The sequence below is a fragment of the Aulonocara sp. 'chitande type north' Nkhata Bay genome, linkage group LG14, assembly GCF_057382095.1.
Source record: "Aulonocara sp. 'chitande type north' Nkhata Bay isolate Kocher_YH1m ecotype deep benthic linkage group LG14, A_spYH_male_GT1.1, whole genome shotgun sequence".
Lineage (NCBI taxonomy): Eukaryota > Metazoa > Chordata > Actinopteri > Cichliformes > Cichlidae > Aulonocara > Aulonocara sp. 'chitande type north' Nkhata Bay.
Genome location: NC_141357.1, coordinates 25,212,090 through 25,225,645, shown reverse-complemented (window position 1 = coordinate 25,225,645; position 13,556 = coordinate 25,212,090). Strand labels below are relative to the sequence as shown.

The window sequence follows — 13,556 nt, the reverse complement described above, 5'->3', positions numbered from 1 at the left end:
ATGCATGCTTGAGTTTATATTGATGCCGTGTGTTTGTTTGAGGGTAGGGCATCCACTGATTTATTTATTGCTTCTGTCCCTTAGAGACATCCTGTGAGCAGGATAGACTGCAGCTTGTCTCCACTCTGTGTTTATGACCTCCAGTTGATGTTCTTGTGGCAGAGCTCCCAAACTCTATGCTTTAATTCCAGCAGAGATCCTGCTGGAGAGACAGGTGCACTAAACATGACTTATCCCTCACCTGAGTCCCCTACGATTGGACGCTAACTGAACTTCTGTGTACATCTGTGTGTGTGCATGTGTGTGTTTGCTCGTGCTCCTGTGTATATGGCCATGACTCTGCTATTGAAACGCATGCACTTTCACACACATATATCTCCGGAACTAATTTCAACTTCATTCTCGTTGTGTGATCTGGAGAGCAAAGACAAGTCATGCAATAGCTCAGCATGGAGCCGTAAACACAGCAGGTGAAATGGTGCTCAGGGAGCACACAACTCTCCCTGAGCTCCCCAGGAATATTCAGATAGTTTTCATTTTCCACAAGATTGACTCTGGTTGATGGCCACTCGGTATGAGATTGGAACATAGCAAAATAAAATTAGGGGAGCCACACCAAGAAAGGGAATGTGTGTTTGTGTTTAACATAAACATTCCTCTGTCTCTTGTTGAGGCGAGTTACAAGCAGATGGTTTTTACGAGTGACAATATGGATATTTTCTTTCTGGCTGTATTGCTTTGACAAAGGGGGGGGGGGGGGGGTTAACCTGTTGTCCAGCTCATTTGCCAATTATTTTTCGTTATGCCATAATAATGTATTTAGTAACCTGCATTACCTGGCCAGCTTGTGTTTTTTTATATGCACTGCAGGGCAGAATAACAGCGCGTGAGACATGCTGGAATGAAGTCAGCGTTTAAAAAAAAAAAACACAGACAAAAATGTCATAGTTATTTGAAATAATGGCAAGAAGGACAGAATGTCATATAGAAAGCCAACAAAATGAGTGAGTTTTTGATGGAAAGCTGAGGATATGGATAAAAGATAATTGGTTGGAGTATGGAAGCTTTGGCTGGCTGTCTAAACTGTAGCTGACCTTTATTGAAGGAAAAATATTACTGAGTCCACCTGTCCTTCAAAATCATTGTGTTTTTCTGTCTTTTCACTTTTCTCCATGCCTTTATGCCCCTAACCTATTTCTGGACATCTGTGTGTTTGCAAGTTCTTTTAATTGTGTGCGGTACGCCTTTTCCCGTGTTGTTACAGCTTCACTCGTAGTGATAAATCTAGTTATAGTGTTGCCATAGGGGCGGATTGCAGAGAGACAACCCCCCCTATTAAAGCCTACTATTCTTAGCTCAAGCAATCACAGCACTCTCATTATTACTCAATAGGATGGAGGCATGCGACTCATCATCTCTCATCATCTGTACATCCCCGGGCAATAAATGCACACATTAAAACTTTGCACATGCACATTCACATCCTCTGCTTATTATATACTATTGTAGCTGATATGTTTTTGTATTGTTGCAGAAGTGAAAGAAGCAGCAGGGTGGGGGGGGGGAAGGGCTTCATCAATACTCATTGTAACATGAGTCCCAGTGCTCTTATAGTGCCTTAGTTTTTACATTCAGCAGTGTGAAAGTCATTTATCTGTTTTAGATAGTCTGATGCTTTTATTGTGTTGTAATAATAATCTACAATGAGGGAACCTCTGGGGATTATTAAAAACTATGTTATGATACAAAAATACAGACAACTTGGATTTAGACTTTCCAGCTTGTTCCAGCAGCACAAGTAACAGGAAGGAAAGGTAAATCAGGGATGTAATTAGAGATGTAAAAAAAAGCCAAAATGTTATACTATGTGCAGATGGTTACTATATACAGTAAATTACAGTAACAGTTTTTTATATGTACATAAATGCAGGGGGGAATGATAATAATATACCAATATTTTTAGAGAGTTTTCATCCTGTGTCTGTATGTACAGCTTGGATGCTGTTGGAATGAAATACCTATGATAGCCTTCAGTCCTGTAACAGTCTACTGTTAAAGAAGCTGCTCAGAGGTGTTGTCCATAATGAATATTAGCTTGGCTAACATCCTCCTCTCACTAGGGCTGCCACGATTAGTCAACTAGTCACGATTACGTCGACTATCAAAATCGTCGACGACTAATTTAATAGTCGACGTGTCGTTTGAAGCTTTGTAAGATCCCAAAAGATGCAGGAATAAGTAGTAGGATTTAAGAGTGTAATAATGGACTGAAACAGAAGATGGCAGCACTGCACGTACAACGATGCCAGCTGCCGTTAAACCCCGAAGAACAAGAAACTGTGTCCCAGAATCGCGGCCCTGCTCAGTTTCCAACAATGGCGGCAGCTAGTTAGTTTTAATATTACTCTTATTATTCTTTCTGGGTCACAAAATAAACGTTTAACATATTTTCAGGTGAGAATGTAACTGTGTAAGCCTCAAATTTCTGCTCAGTTTATCAAGACACCACATATTTTCAAAAGCGCTCCGATGTTTTCGGAGACGTCTGTTACCCACTAGCTCAAGCTAGCTAGCTAGCTAGCCGGAGTTCAACGCTCACTAGAGCCGGTGAGAACACCGGACTCCCGGCAAATCGTTTTCAAGCCCGTTTTTCGCTACTCAGGTTAAACATGATATATAAGTCACTTAGATACCTTAAAAATGTTATTGTTTGGCTTTTTTCAGTATTTTATTTGTTCCTGAGTAAATCGGTTTGGCTGAGATTAAAGTTATACAGTAGTTTTTACACAACTGATTATCAGAAGTGTGAGATGCTGGAGAATATACTCCGGTGTCCCGTTATATTTGTCATGGTCCTGCGACCATGACTCAGTGACTTTATGTTTATGTTCTTTATTGTTATTACTTTCATTATTATTCATGGCTGTTTTGGGATGGTTTGTGTTTGGGATTTTAGACACTGGGTTCTGGGTTTGTGCTCCCTCTGTTGGTCCCTGGTGTTAGTGTTCCCCTGTCTCGTCAGGTTAATCAGGTCCAGCTGTTTCCCCCACCTGTGTGTGATTTCCCAGTGTCTCTTTGTGTACTTATAGTGTGTGATTTCCTCTGCTCCTCGTCGCGTCGTCTGTGTTCATACCCTGTGAAATCCCCTGCGTGCTCTCCCTGCTGTTCTCCCTTCATGTTCAGGTTTGCCACTCCTTTGTGTAGTTTCACCCAGTTTAGTTCATCCTTAGTTCTGTTTTGCCATCTCCACTTTATGTTTGATATTGTCAATAAATCACCTTCACATCTGAGTAAGTGCTGCATTTGAGTCCTCCTTTCCACTCTTCACACGGCCGCTGCCCCGGACCGTGACAATATTATAGATAGCAAGGAGCAGACGGCTGAGTTTATTAAACTCACAGATCACAATCTGCAAATTTCATTTAAATTTAATAAACTATCATCTTGTCTTTATTTTTAGTTAGCACATACCTTAAACACTTAAAGCTGTAAGCTAATGATAGTTATATAAGAGCAGATGCACGCTGGTGCAATAAGCTGTACGTTTTACGTTCAATGGATGCATGATCTGATTAGTCGACTAATCGCAAAAATAATCGGTGACTAGTCGACTATCAAAATAATTGTTTGTGGCAGCCCTACCTCACACCAACCTTCTCAGTGGAGTCAAGGGGGCTGTCCAGGACAGAGCTGGGCTTCTTTACCGAGCCTTTTCCTCTCCCTCTCCGTGCTTCCACCTCCCCAGCAGGCAACCACATAAAAGACACCAGAAACCATCACAGTGTCATAGAACGTCCTTTACAGTCTAGTTCAAGGCCATTTGTTTTGTTATGACTAAATTATTTAATGTGTGATAATGGCTAATAAAAAGCATTTGAAGCTTATAGGATGCACACAGTAATTGCACATCACTTCAAATGTGACGGCTGGTCGTTTGCAGACATTCCACTGGTTGCCTAGGTGACCCTCTAACGTGTTTGCTGCCAGCTCATATTTCAATCAACAGTATTCTTCACTCTCATCTGTAGTTACTTCAGTCGTTGCCTGGAAATTGAGAACGTTTGTCTTGGGTTCCGCCCACTTCCTGCCGCCATTGGTTATTTGACCCATAGTAGCTTAAAGTTGCAGAATATCATTTGTTTTCTATAGTCTCTGGTCACAGCATCATTCCAGTCTATATGCAATTTAATGCTTTGGAATATAAAGTATTATTATTATTTTCAGAAGACTAGATTTATTTAAGTTGCATGATGTTATTGATGGGCATCCATCTTTAAGGACAGAGTCAAAGTAATGAAATGCATGATAAAGAGAGATGAATGGTCCTAAACTTTTCAAAAAGCTCTGAGAGAACATCATAGACAGTTCTAAAAAGAAAACATCTGGGCCGTGCTGTCAGTGTATCAGTCTGGTGATCTGTAGCAAGTGTGACGTGAGACTTTTTATCCACCTTATCTGAGGCTCATCTCTACAACTTTGCTCTGCAGGATTTAACTAGAAAAAACTTTTTTAGATTTAAAAAAAACCTCTTAAGATCTCTGGATTTGTCTGAGTAGTTCAGAGAAACAGAATGAGACACAGAGAGATAATGAGAAAGAGAGCCGGGAGGAACAAGCGGCACAGCTCCTCACCTCTCCCTCTCCCTGCTCCCACTGTCATGAGAGTGTGTTCGTGGGTGTGTTGGACAGGCGAATGGCTTGTTTATGGGCAGATTAATTGCTTTTATGGCCTTTTTTCACCCCGTGAATGGTGCTGGGTGTTTTAATGAACACCCACACTCCCTGCCTGCCTCATAAGCCTGGTATGCCATTCCCACTGCTGATTTTTAGAGCAAAGCCAAGCTTTAGATAGAGCCCAGCAAAGCTAATTGCCTAATGCTCACTCCACAGTAAGGAGCACAGTTGCGTGTGTGTGTGTGTGTGTGTGTGTGTGTGTGTGTGTGTGTGTGTGTGTGTGTGTGTGTACGACTGTGCACCGTGCCTTCTTAAGAGGCCCAGCACAGGTGGGTGGTTCAAGCCGAGGCCCACAGGGCTGAGGGTGACCAGCAGCTAACTGGACCGTGACTTTAATAATTTCCTGCTGAGCTGAAGAAAAGTGAGCCAGGCTTTCTGCAAGCTACTGTTAGGCTACTGTCATGGACACAAAGATGTTTAAAAAGACCTTTCAAGAACAAGATACAATGATATCTTTGAGCAGAGGCAAGCATTTAGTAAATACACTGAAGGAATTAAGACGGGATAAAGACATTTAACATGGCAGCTTTACATGGATCAATTAAAAACAGTAATGGAAAGTCTCTACTTGCTAGTTCCCTGCCCCTTTTACTTCTTGCTTCATCACCTCTAACAGTGCAATTTTGGGTTTCTCTTTTCTACTCTGTTCTTTTCTCCTCTCTTCCGCTACCTCTTTCCTCCTCTCATTAATTAGGTTTGCAGGATTTCTCTTGCTTTTGGCTTTCTACTTCATTAAGCCTGAACAGCAGTGGACCATTGCTAATGGACAGTCTCAGCTCTAACTCACAACTAAAGCCCAGCGTTAATTGTTTGCTTTGTGTAAAGTATATGTGTGTGCAGCTGTATTTGCAAGTACTGAACTGTGTGCATGTAGTGTGAGCACAAAGGCTGTAAAGAAAACAGGCTTTATGTGTCATTTATTTGATTATGTGTTTAGAAAGTTGCAAGAAAAACAGCATGTAGACTTAAGCAGCCATGATGGCCCTTGATTTATCTCACCTTTAGAAGTTCAGAATAGCAACTTTTTGTGTTTCAATCACTTTTGTAGTTAAAGAGGTGTCTTGTTAGTTAAGTGCGACCTGGTGAAATTACTCCAGTAACATCACCCTGGTATCTCAGCTTTGGCTTGGACTATACAAATTTAAAACATAAAAACCGAACAGTTAACTCTTCAGGCTTTAACTGTTTTAACAAAAGATAAAAGCGAGTTACATTATCAGTCTGGATCCAGTATCTTTATAGTTTCATGTGATGGAGTTAGAGTCACAATGACTTGGTAGAGTTTGCAGCCTTTACTTTAAGTGCTATGCCTAATCATTTTAATGCACTTTAGCGGTCTTTAACATAACGTGTTCCGGCCTTGTTCAGATGCAAAATAAAGATCTGAATAGAACCATATCACCTGAACTAAAAAGCCCTTAGGGAGCTCACATTCCTTACTCTGCATCTCTTTTACTACTCTTTCCACAACTACCTTTACAATCCTATTAAGCAGCAATGCCGATCCTTCCATTTGACCATAATGCCCAATAAAAACAACTTTATGGTTGCATACATTTACCTTCAGCTCTTTGCATATATATTGCTCTTCATCCAACAGTGCAGTCGTTAGTACTGTGGTGTTATGCTCAGCTGCCGTGGAGGACAGGTAGTATTGATTGGTGCTGTAAAAGGAGGAACTGCTTTACAGTGTGTTTGTTCTGGCATGTTAACGGCTGGCTTTACCGCTCTGATTATGGCCCACCGGGAGCCTGTTAACTACACATTGGAAATGCTGCTTGGAAAAAAGGACACAAGGAAGCGACAGTGTACATTTCCTCAGGCTGTGTGTGGCTTCACAGTGAGACAAAATGAGTCCCCTGCCTGTGTCAAAGGATACATTGTTGTACTTTGATCTTTCATATCTGGTTAAAAGTTCAGACCTAACTTTCTGACAATTAAGATCATTTCAAACTTGGCTGATTTCATCAGTCTGTCTGTCACAGGACACCTTCATGTTGTAGTGTTGAAAGTGATGCAGAAATGTTACGAGCTGTGACCTTGTAAGACTGTCATTTCTCCATTAAAAAAGGCATGAGATTAATGCGAAGGAGTCTTAAAGGATCTTTATACGCTATTATATTAGTATGTCAACATGTAAAGGGCACAGTAATATCATATGACTCAACTTGGGTGTGCTGTGTTTTGTTACACTGAAAGTCATGTTGCCCCTCATTGGTTTGCGCCTGAATGCCTGCATTGCTAACAACATTCTCTCATATGAGTGCAGTTTTTGCAAATAAATTGATTGTTATTCTGGTGCGACAAACCCCCCACAGCTTGTGGTCTGAGTCTGAATTTCTAATTTGATAAGTGCAAAGAAAAAAGATACACTGCATGCACAGAATTATGTTTTTCCACAGTGGACCAGTTCCTGCTCCAATCTGACACCACACAGATGCTCAGTCTGTTGCCTCGACAACTGGGGACCTCTGTGTGTGTCTGTGTCCCTGTGTCTTTGTGCATGTGTGTATGTTTTGCTCTCAACTCTTCTCACCTCCTGCAGCTGGCATTGCTCACGGTGTGGTCCTTATCCACTTAACTGAACTCCTTTGACATTTTAGGTTCAGCTAAATCATTTTAGCTTTTACCCCCTTTACCTCTCTTGCTTATTAACAGCATCATTCCATCTTCATTTATTACTGTTTGTGTTCGCTGGCAGTGATGTGATTTTTCACCTTTTCTCCATGGTATTACATCTTTAGGTTGTCTCCTTGCTCCATTTCCTCCTCTTGCAGTCCGTCCTCTCCGTCTCTGACACCGTCAGTTATTAACCTAACTCCCAAGGCAGAATGAAGGGCTCTGTGTCTGTGTGTGTGTGTGTGTGCAACAAAGAGTGCCATAGAAAAAGTATAGGCCACCTCTAGTTGCAGGGTCACTCGGGGACGACATTGCCAGTGTTTGGACACCGAATCCCAATGGACACTGGGAAAAATCTGCACATACACACACACACACACACACACACACACACACATGGAAGCAATAAGACACAGTGCCTTGTCAGGAATAGCTAGAGATAACAGCACCTGTTCTCAGGTTTTGCTATCACTCCTACACACAAATGCAGGGTGTTCCGACAGGTTCTGTGTCCCTGTGGCAGAAGAGAGCGATGAGGATGTGAGCCTGATGGCAGAGATGGCGCCGGCTGGCTGGCTAGGCCAAAGAACCCCAGGGAGGTTTGACTGATAGAAGCTGCCTCCAAGCTCTTTGGCTAGCGTGTCTGTTTGTGTGTGTGTGTGTGTGTGTGTGTGTGTGTGTGTGTGTGTGTGTGTGTGTGAGAGAGAGAGAGAGAGAGAGAGAGAGAGGGAGGGGTCTGTGTAGCACCGCAGATGGTATGACAGTATTTAAATTAGTTAGGTTACCATCAGTGGAAGACCACATCATGACAGCTTTTTGGCTGAAAGGTGAATGGAATAACTCCTAGCCTCAAGGTTATTAAACTGGGGGAACCTCCAGCTAGATTTAGCAGGAAATAATTTATGCATGTCGTTATTTGTTTGCTTGGTGGCTGACATATTGTTGATAGATACACAGTCATACATCAGTTTCTGGGATTGAATTAATATGAATGTGTGTTCAGTCAAGCACTGGACTAATATTTCAATTACTGTTTTATACCATTACTACACAGCCATTAGAGGGACACAGTCTGCAGTACATCAAAAACAAAAAACATACATCGAGCTTTGACAATATTTTTATTTTTTTTGACAAATTATCCTGTGTAATATACTTAATCTTGGCTTCACTTGAACCAACAGTTTTATGACTTTATCAGTCATAATTAATATAGTACAAAACTGTCTAGCACTCTGAGTTTTTCCTTTTTTATGACAGCAATGAAGCACATTGTTCTATTTATTCTACACAAATGTGTGTTGTCTGTTGTGATTTCATTTAATTGAATATGCTTATCCTGCTTTGTCTTAATTAATTACTTAATTTTGATCTATGATTTGAGCATTTAAACTGACCGTGATTACCTGGTTAAATCACGTGTGTGAATCCCAAAACATTGATTCTATTCATCTGGACGTAGCGTTTTCGTTGTGAAAAGCATTTCGGTACTTATCTAAAGTGACTTCTTCAGTCTCAGAAAGACAATCTCATGCTCCATCTCGTCTTTATGAGACTGAAGAATCAACTTTTTGGGATTTCCTCACCTGGATGATTGAGTTTGCAAGACACGTGTGTAAGTGTTAGTATGTGTTAATGGATCAGTCAAGGTACAAGAGACAGATTTACACTCGTACAGGAGAGATGAAGGCCACTTCCCAGGAAGGCCATTTCTCTCTTCTCCGTGCTGCTCTGGCTAGTTGGCCTTGGTCCAGCTTAATTCTTTCTCAGCACACAGGCCAGTTCTTCCGCCTCCACATCCCTTCTTTCCTTTGCCAAGAAAGAACCTTTCACCAATTTTCTTCTTCTTTAATACCTTCAGCAACTTCCAACTACATCATTTCAAGAGAAAAGTCATGGCTGTCTAGTTTTCTTTCATACAGTGAGAGAGCACGTTTATGCAACATCCAATATAAAAGAGCAAAATATGTAAATTACCTTAAATATACAGCACTTCTGATTGATTAATCTTCTGTTCCCAGTGTGCAAAACAACACAAACATCACCACAAAGCCTTCTATAGTCATTTTTATGTTTCAATTCATGTCAGGTAGAGCCATTCTTTATAGTCCCATTTTAGAAAATGTGATGTGCAGCCAGGTATTAAAGTATTAACAAGATAATAAGGCAGGAACTCCACAGAGAACTGTAACACAGAAAAACAATATTGTAAAAGCAAAACAAAAAACACTAAAATAATTATATAAAAGCAATAAAAAGTATAAAAAACAATGTAATATGTGTAGCATCAGTTACCACAAACCAGCCTGTCAATACCACCTTAAAACACATTTTAACAATTGGTTTTGAGCCCATGATATAATAAGAAGGGTTATGGTAAACTGCCTGTTTAAAAAAAATGTAAACACTCCCAGGTTGTTAATCAGAAATTTTGGATATTACAGAACATGAATCAGCTGTTTGAACATCTTTCAGCCTGTGCAATTTAGTTTGAAACACCAAACTTTGCATGTGGGAAACAAACCATCCATTGAACTAAGAAGAGTTTAATTATAAGTCTTTCCCCTTCATATGGCCAGGATGCACACTCCGCAAGTAGCTGTGGCCAAGCTTTAAAGCCAAATATATAATAAATGTGTAGCCATGTGAGTGACTGTTAACCAGTCCCTTGAGTACCTCTTGGCCTGTGACAGCTGGGATAGGCTCCAGCCCTTTGTAACCCAAAGTTGGATAAGTGCCTGAAAAAGAAAGATAAACGATGAATGGATGGTTGGGTGATTATGAGTAAGTAGTGTTCTGTCATGATAGCTACAATCTGAAGGGCAAGAGCTCAAACTCTTAGTTCAGAGTTGCCAGTAAAGGGTGTCAATATTGAATGCATTTGGCCTTCCTAGACACTTTCTGCCCATCCGTCGTTTTTGACATGTCCTGTCAAGCTTATTCTTAATGGCCCTATGACCAATTCTCAATACCATTTCAGGTGAAGTGTATACCTGTATTTTCATCTATTGATTGATCTTTACATAGATCCGTACACACACGACAAAAAAGACCTCCAAAACAACTACTAGTCCACTGCACTCTGCTTTGTCTGTCCTTATTCCTAATGCCAGTATATTTCTCACAGTGTGATTAAATCGCTGACTTTCCTCTTTATCATCTCCACTAATTGTGTGCTTTCTCTTCTCATTGCCTCCCTGTGCCTGTCTTGTTTTATTTTCATTTATTTTCTCGGAAAGTTGAGTTAAGGAGAAAAGACTGATGAAGGAAGAAAGCAGTGGGGATAGAGAGAGGAGGCGAAGGAAGGGAAGATAATGAAACAGGTCTTGTGGTCTGTATTTGGCTGCCTTTAGCTCTATTTCCTCTGTTGTTATTTCCTGGGAGTTCAAGGTCTCTTCTGCATCAGCATCTCTCCCTGCCTCCCTACTCCATCCTCTCTCTACTGTGCCTGACTTTACCATAAATCCACCAATACACAGGTTCACATATACACAAACACTCACACCAATCAATACAAGCCTGCTTGGCACTGCCAAAGCCTAAAATGACTATAGATTTTCTGTCGACTCTGCCACTAAATTATGCAAACCTCTGGTTTATGTTCCGGTACATTTTTGGTATTCCTTCTCTAAAACTGGGATAGTGGTTTTCCATGCAGATCAGAATGGAAAGATACAGGTACGGATAGCAGGATCTAATAAATTCTTATAATAGCACATTGAGCTTTTGGTTTGGTACACAGTAACTGCAAAATGTTTACTGCTACAGGTCTTAAAATCAATACCATGTATTAAAGTCAATGTAAATGTCCCCCTGAGTTCAGGATTGTGTTTAAGTGATGAATAACGCACTCCTGATGTTTGCGTTGCAGTTTTTGTTTTTCAACCTCCCATACGCACAAGCAAGGATCAAAAAACAGTGATGAGAAAAATGACGTGAAGGATGAGGTACTACAAATACTTAAATGCAATTTACCGTAAATAAACTACACCTTTTTAAATAACTTAATGTTGATCTATTGTTATGCTAAGTACGGAAATAAACTTTAAATCTAAAAATGAAATTCAACAAATTATTGAATGCAAATAAAAAATGGTAATTAGGCATCTTAATAAAAACGTAATAATGTGTTTTACTATCTTTTTAGATGTTTTTAGAAAATACAAATTTTAAAATGAATTCCTAACAAAAATAATTATAGATAAATATCATTTCAATTTAAGAGTTTGCACATACTAGTGTGTGTGTGTGTGTGTGTGTGTGTGTGTGTGTGTGTGTGTGTGTGTGTGTGTATTGTTCAGTATTACTGATGAATGTGTGAGAAGCTGTATGTTTCTATGGACATTTACAGTGTAAGGCAAACACATGTTTTTACTGTTTAGTGTCATTCTCTATGTTTTGAGTGAGGTTACGACCCATTTAACACGACTATTCTTGCACTAAACTTTTCAGTTTGCATGCTGATTAATTAGTTTTAGTTGTACTTTCTTCTTTTCAGTAAAACAATAAATAAGGATTCAATTCTGTGTGTCAGCTTGTGTTAATGTTTGTGACGCATGTCTCTATGTTAGTGCCTCCTTGTGTGCTTGTAAGTGTGTGCGTATGTGTGTGTGCTGAAGTTGGCTAACAGTTTGTCTGGTCAGGCTTGTGACAGTACCATCAGTAACTCGAAGGGGAAATTGAAATGATCGCCTCATTCAGTCTCCCAGCACCTCTATTACTCAAAACCACACACACACACACACACACACACACACACACACACACACACACACACACACACACACACACATCTCTACTCATTTATACTCTGCTTATCTCTACATCATGTTGTTTAATTCTCTGGTATCTCTTTCTCTAGAGAGAGAAAGTGTTTAATTGGATTTCTATCTGTGAAACTGGTGGATTCTATAGCATAAAACCTACTGTCTTTCCAGGGAATTTGGAAATGCAAAGGTGACTTCACCGGCTCTCAAAACAAATGACAGTTCAGGGAGGTCTGGGTTCAGTGGAGCTGCAGTTGTGCTTTCAGTGAACCTTATTTCATCTGAGTAAACGGAGAGGAAAAGACAAAGTGGGAAAAAAAGAGAAGGGGAGGAAAAAGCTTCTTGAAACAGTCATTGATCACTAGTCAAAGTCCTTGATTCTGCCTAATGAGCTGCTTGTTCCTTCTGGGAGGCAGAGAAATGAGAAAAAAACAACACTGCCTGTCACACTGAAATTAAGCAAACAGCCAAACAAGATATTTTTATAAGCCTAGTTCTATAATATAGTAAGACAGTGGTTCCTACACTGTTTTAAATGCACTATTTATGTACTACGTTTGTGTAAGTAACACTTCAGAAGGACAGGACACTTGCATAGTTATTAAGTGGGGAACTTATATATCAACACATATAATGAATATTAAACACCTTGAACCAAAGCATCAGCTAACCACTTGAGTGTGGTGATTTGTCTTAGTGTGGTCATACATGTGCGAGCTGCAAAAATATTTCTTTGTGCAGGTTTCTTTACAGCCCACTTTGCTATTTAATAGATGCAATATATTCTTTCGTGCATAGGTCATTATGCAGTAATGAATTAATAACAATAATAGCCAAATAAAATTGAAGTTTGCCCATAAACACACATCCACAAATACATTGGGATGACGCTGATAGATGCTTGGTGCCCTGATGCGACTCGCTTGGCTCATCAGGAAGAAATGCTCCACTTAAACATTGTTGCTCCTTTGTAATTGAATTAGTATGTTCAATTATGTAGAGGCAGGCCTGTCCTCATTATAAAGCACTATTAAAACTCAAGAATGGAGCCAAGGGGAGGAGAGCAGCTGGCGAGGACTGGAGGATGGAGCTAAAAGTAATTTTAGTAGAGGAGTAAAGTTTTACTGCTCTAATCTCCAATGTGATTGGCACATCTGTACAGCTGTGCCATTGCTACATCAATGATGTCCTTTGCGACTTATTTGCTCTGCCCTGGTCTCTCTCTCTTTCTCTCTGTGTGCTTCTGATCCAAATGCCTGGAAAATGCTGAGCCAGCTCAGATGGCCCAATTTTTTCAAAGCTTACTTTACTAACTTCTCAAGAAAACATTTAAGTGAACCAAAATGCTGCCAAACCGCATCCCTCAGGGGTCCCTGATCTCAGCACAATGATCACACATCTGGCACACATTCATTCATAATTGTGCACGCACACACAA

The 13,556-nt window shown here is 40.3% G+C and overlaps 1 protein-coding gene across 1 annotated transcript in view; it reads left to right on the top strand.

The window, feature by feature from the left end:
- schip1 (schwannomin interacting protein 1) overlaps positions 1–13,556 on the top strand; it is a 230,695-nt gene that overhangs the window by 65,510 nt on the left and 151,629 nt on the right. The window lies entirely within an intron of this gene.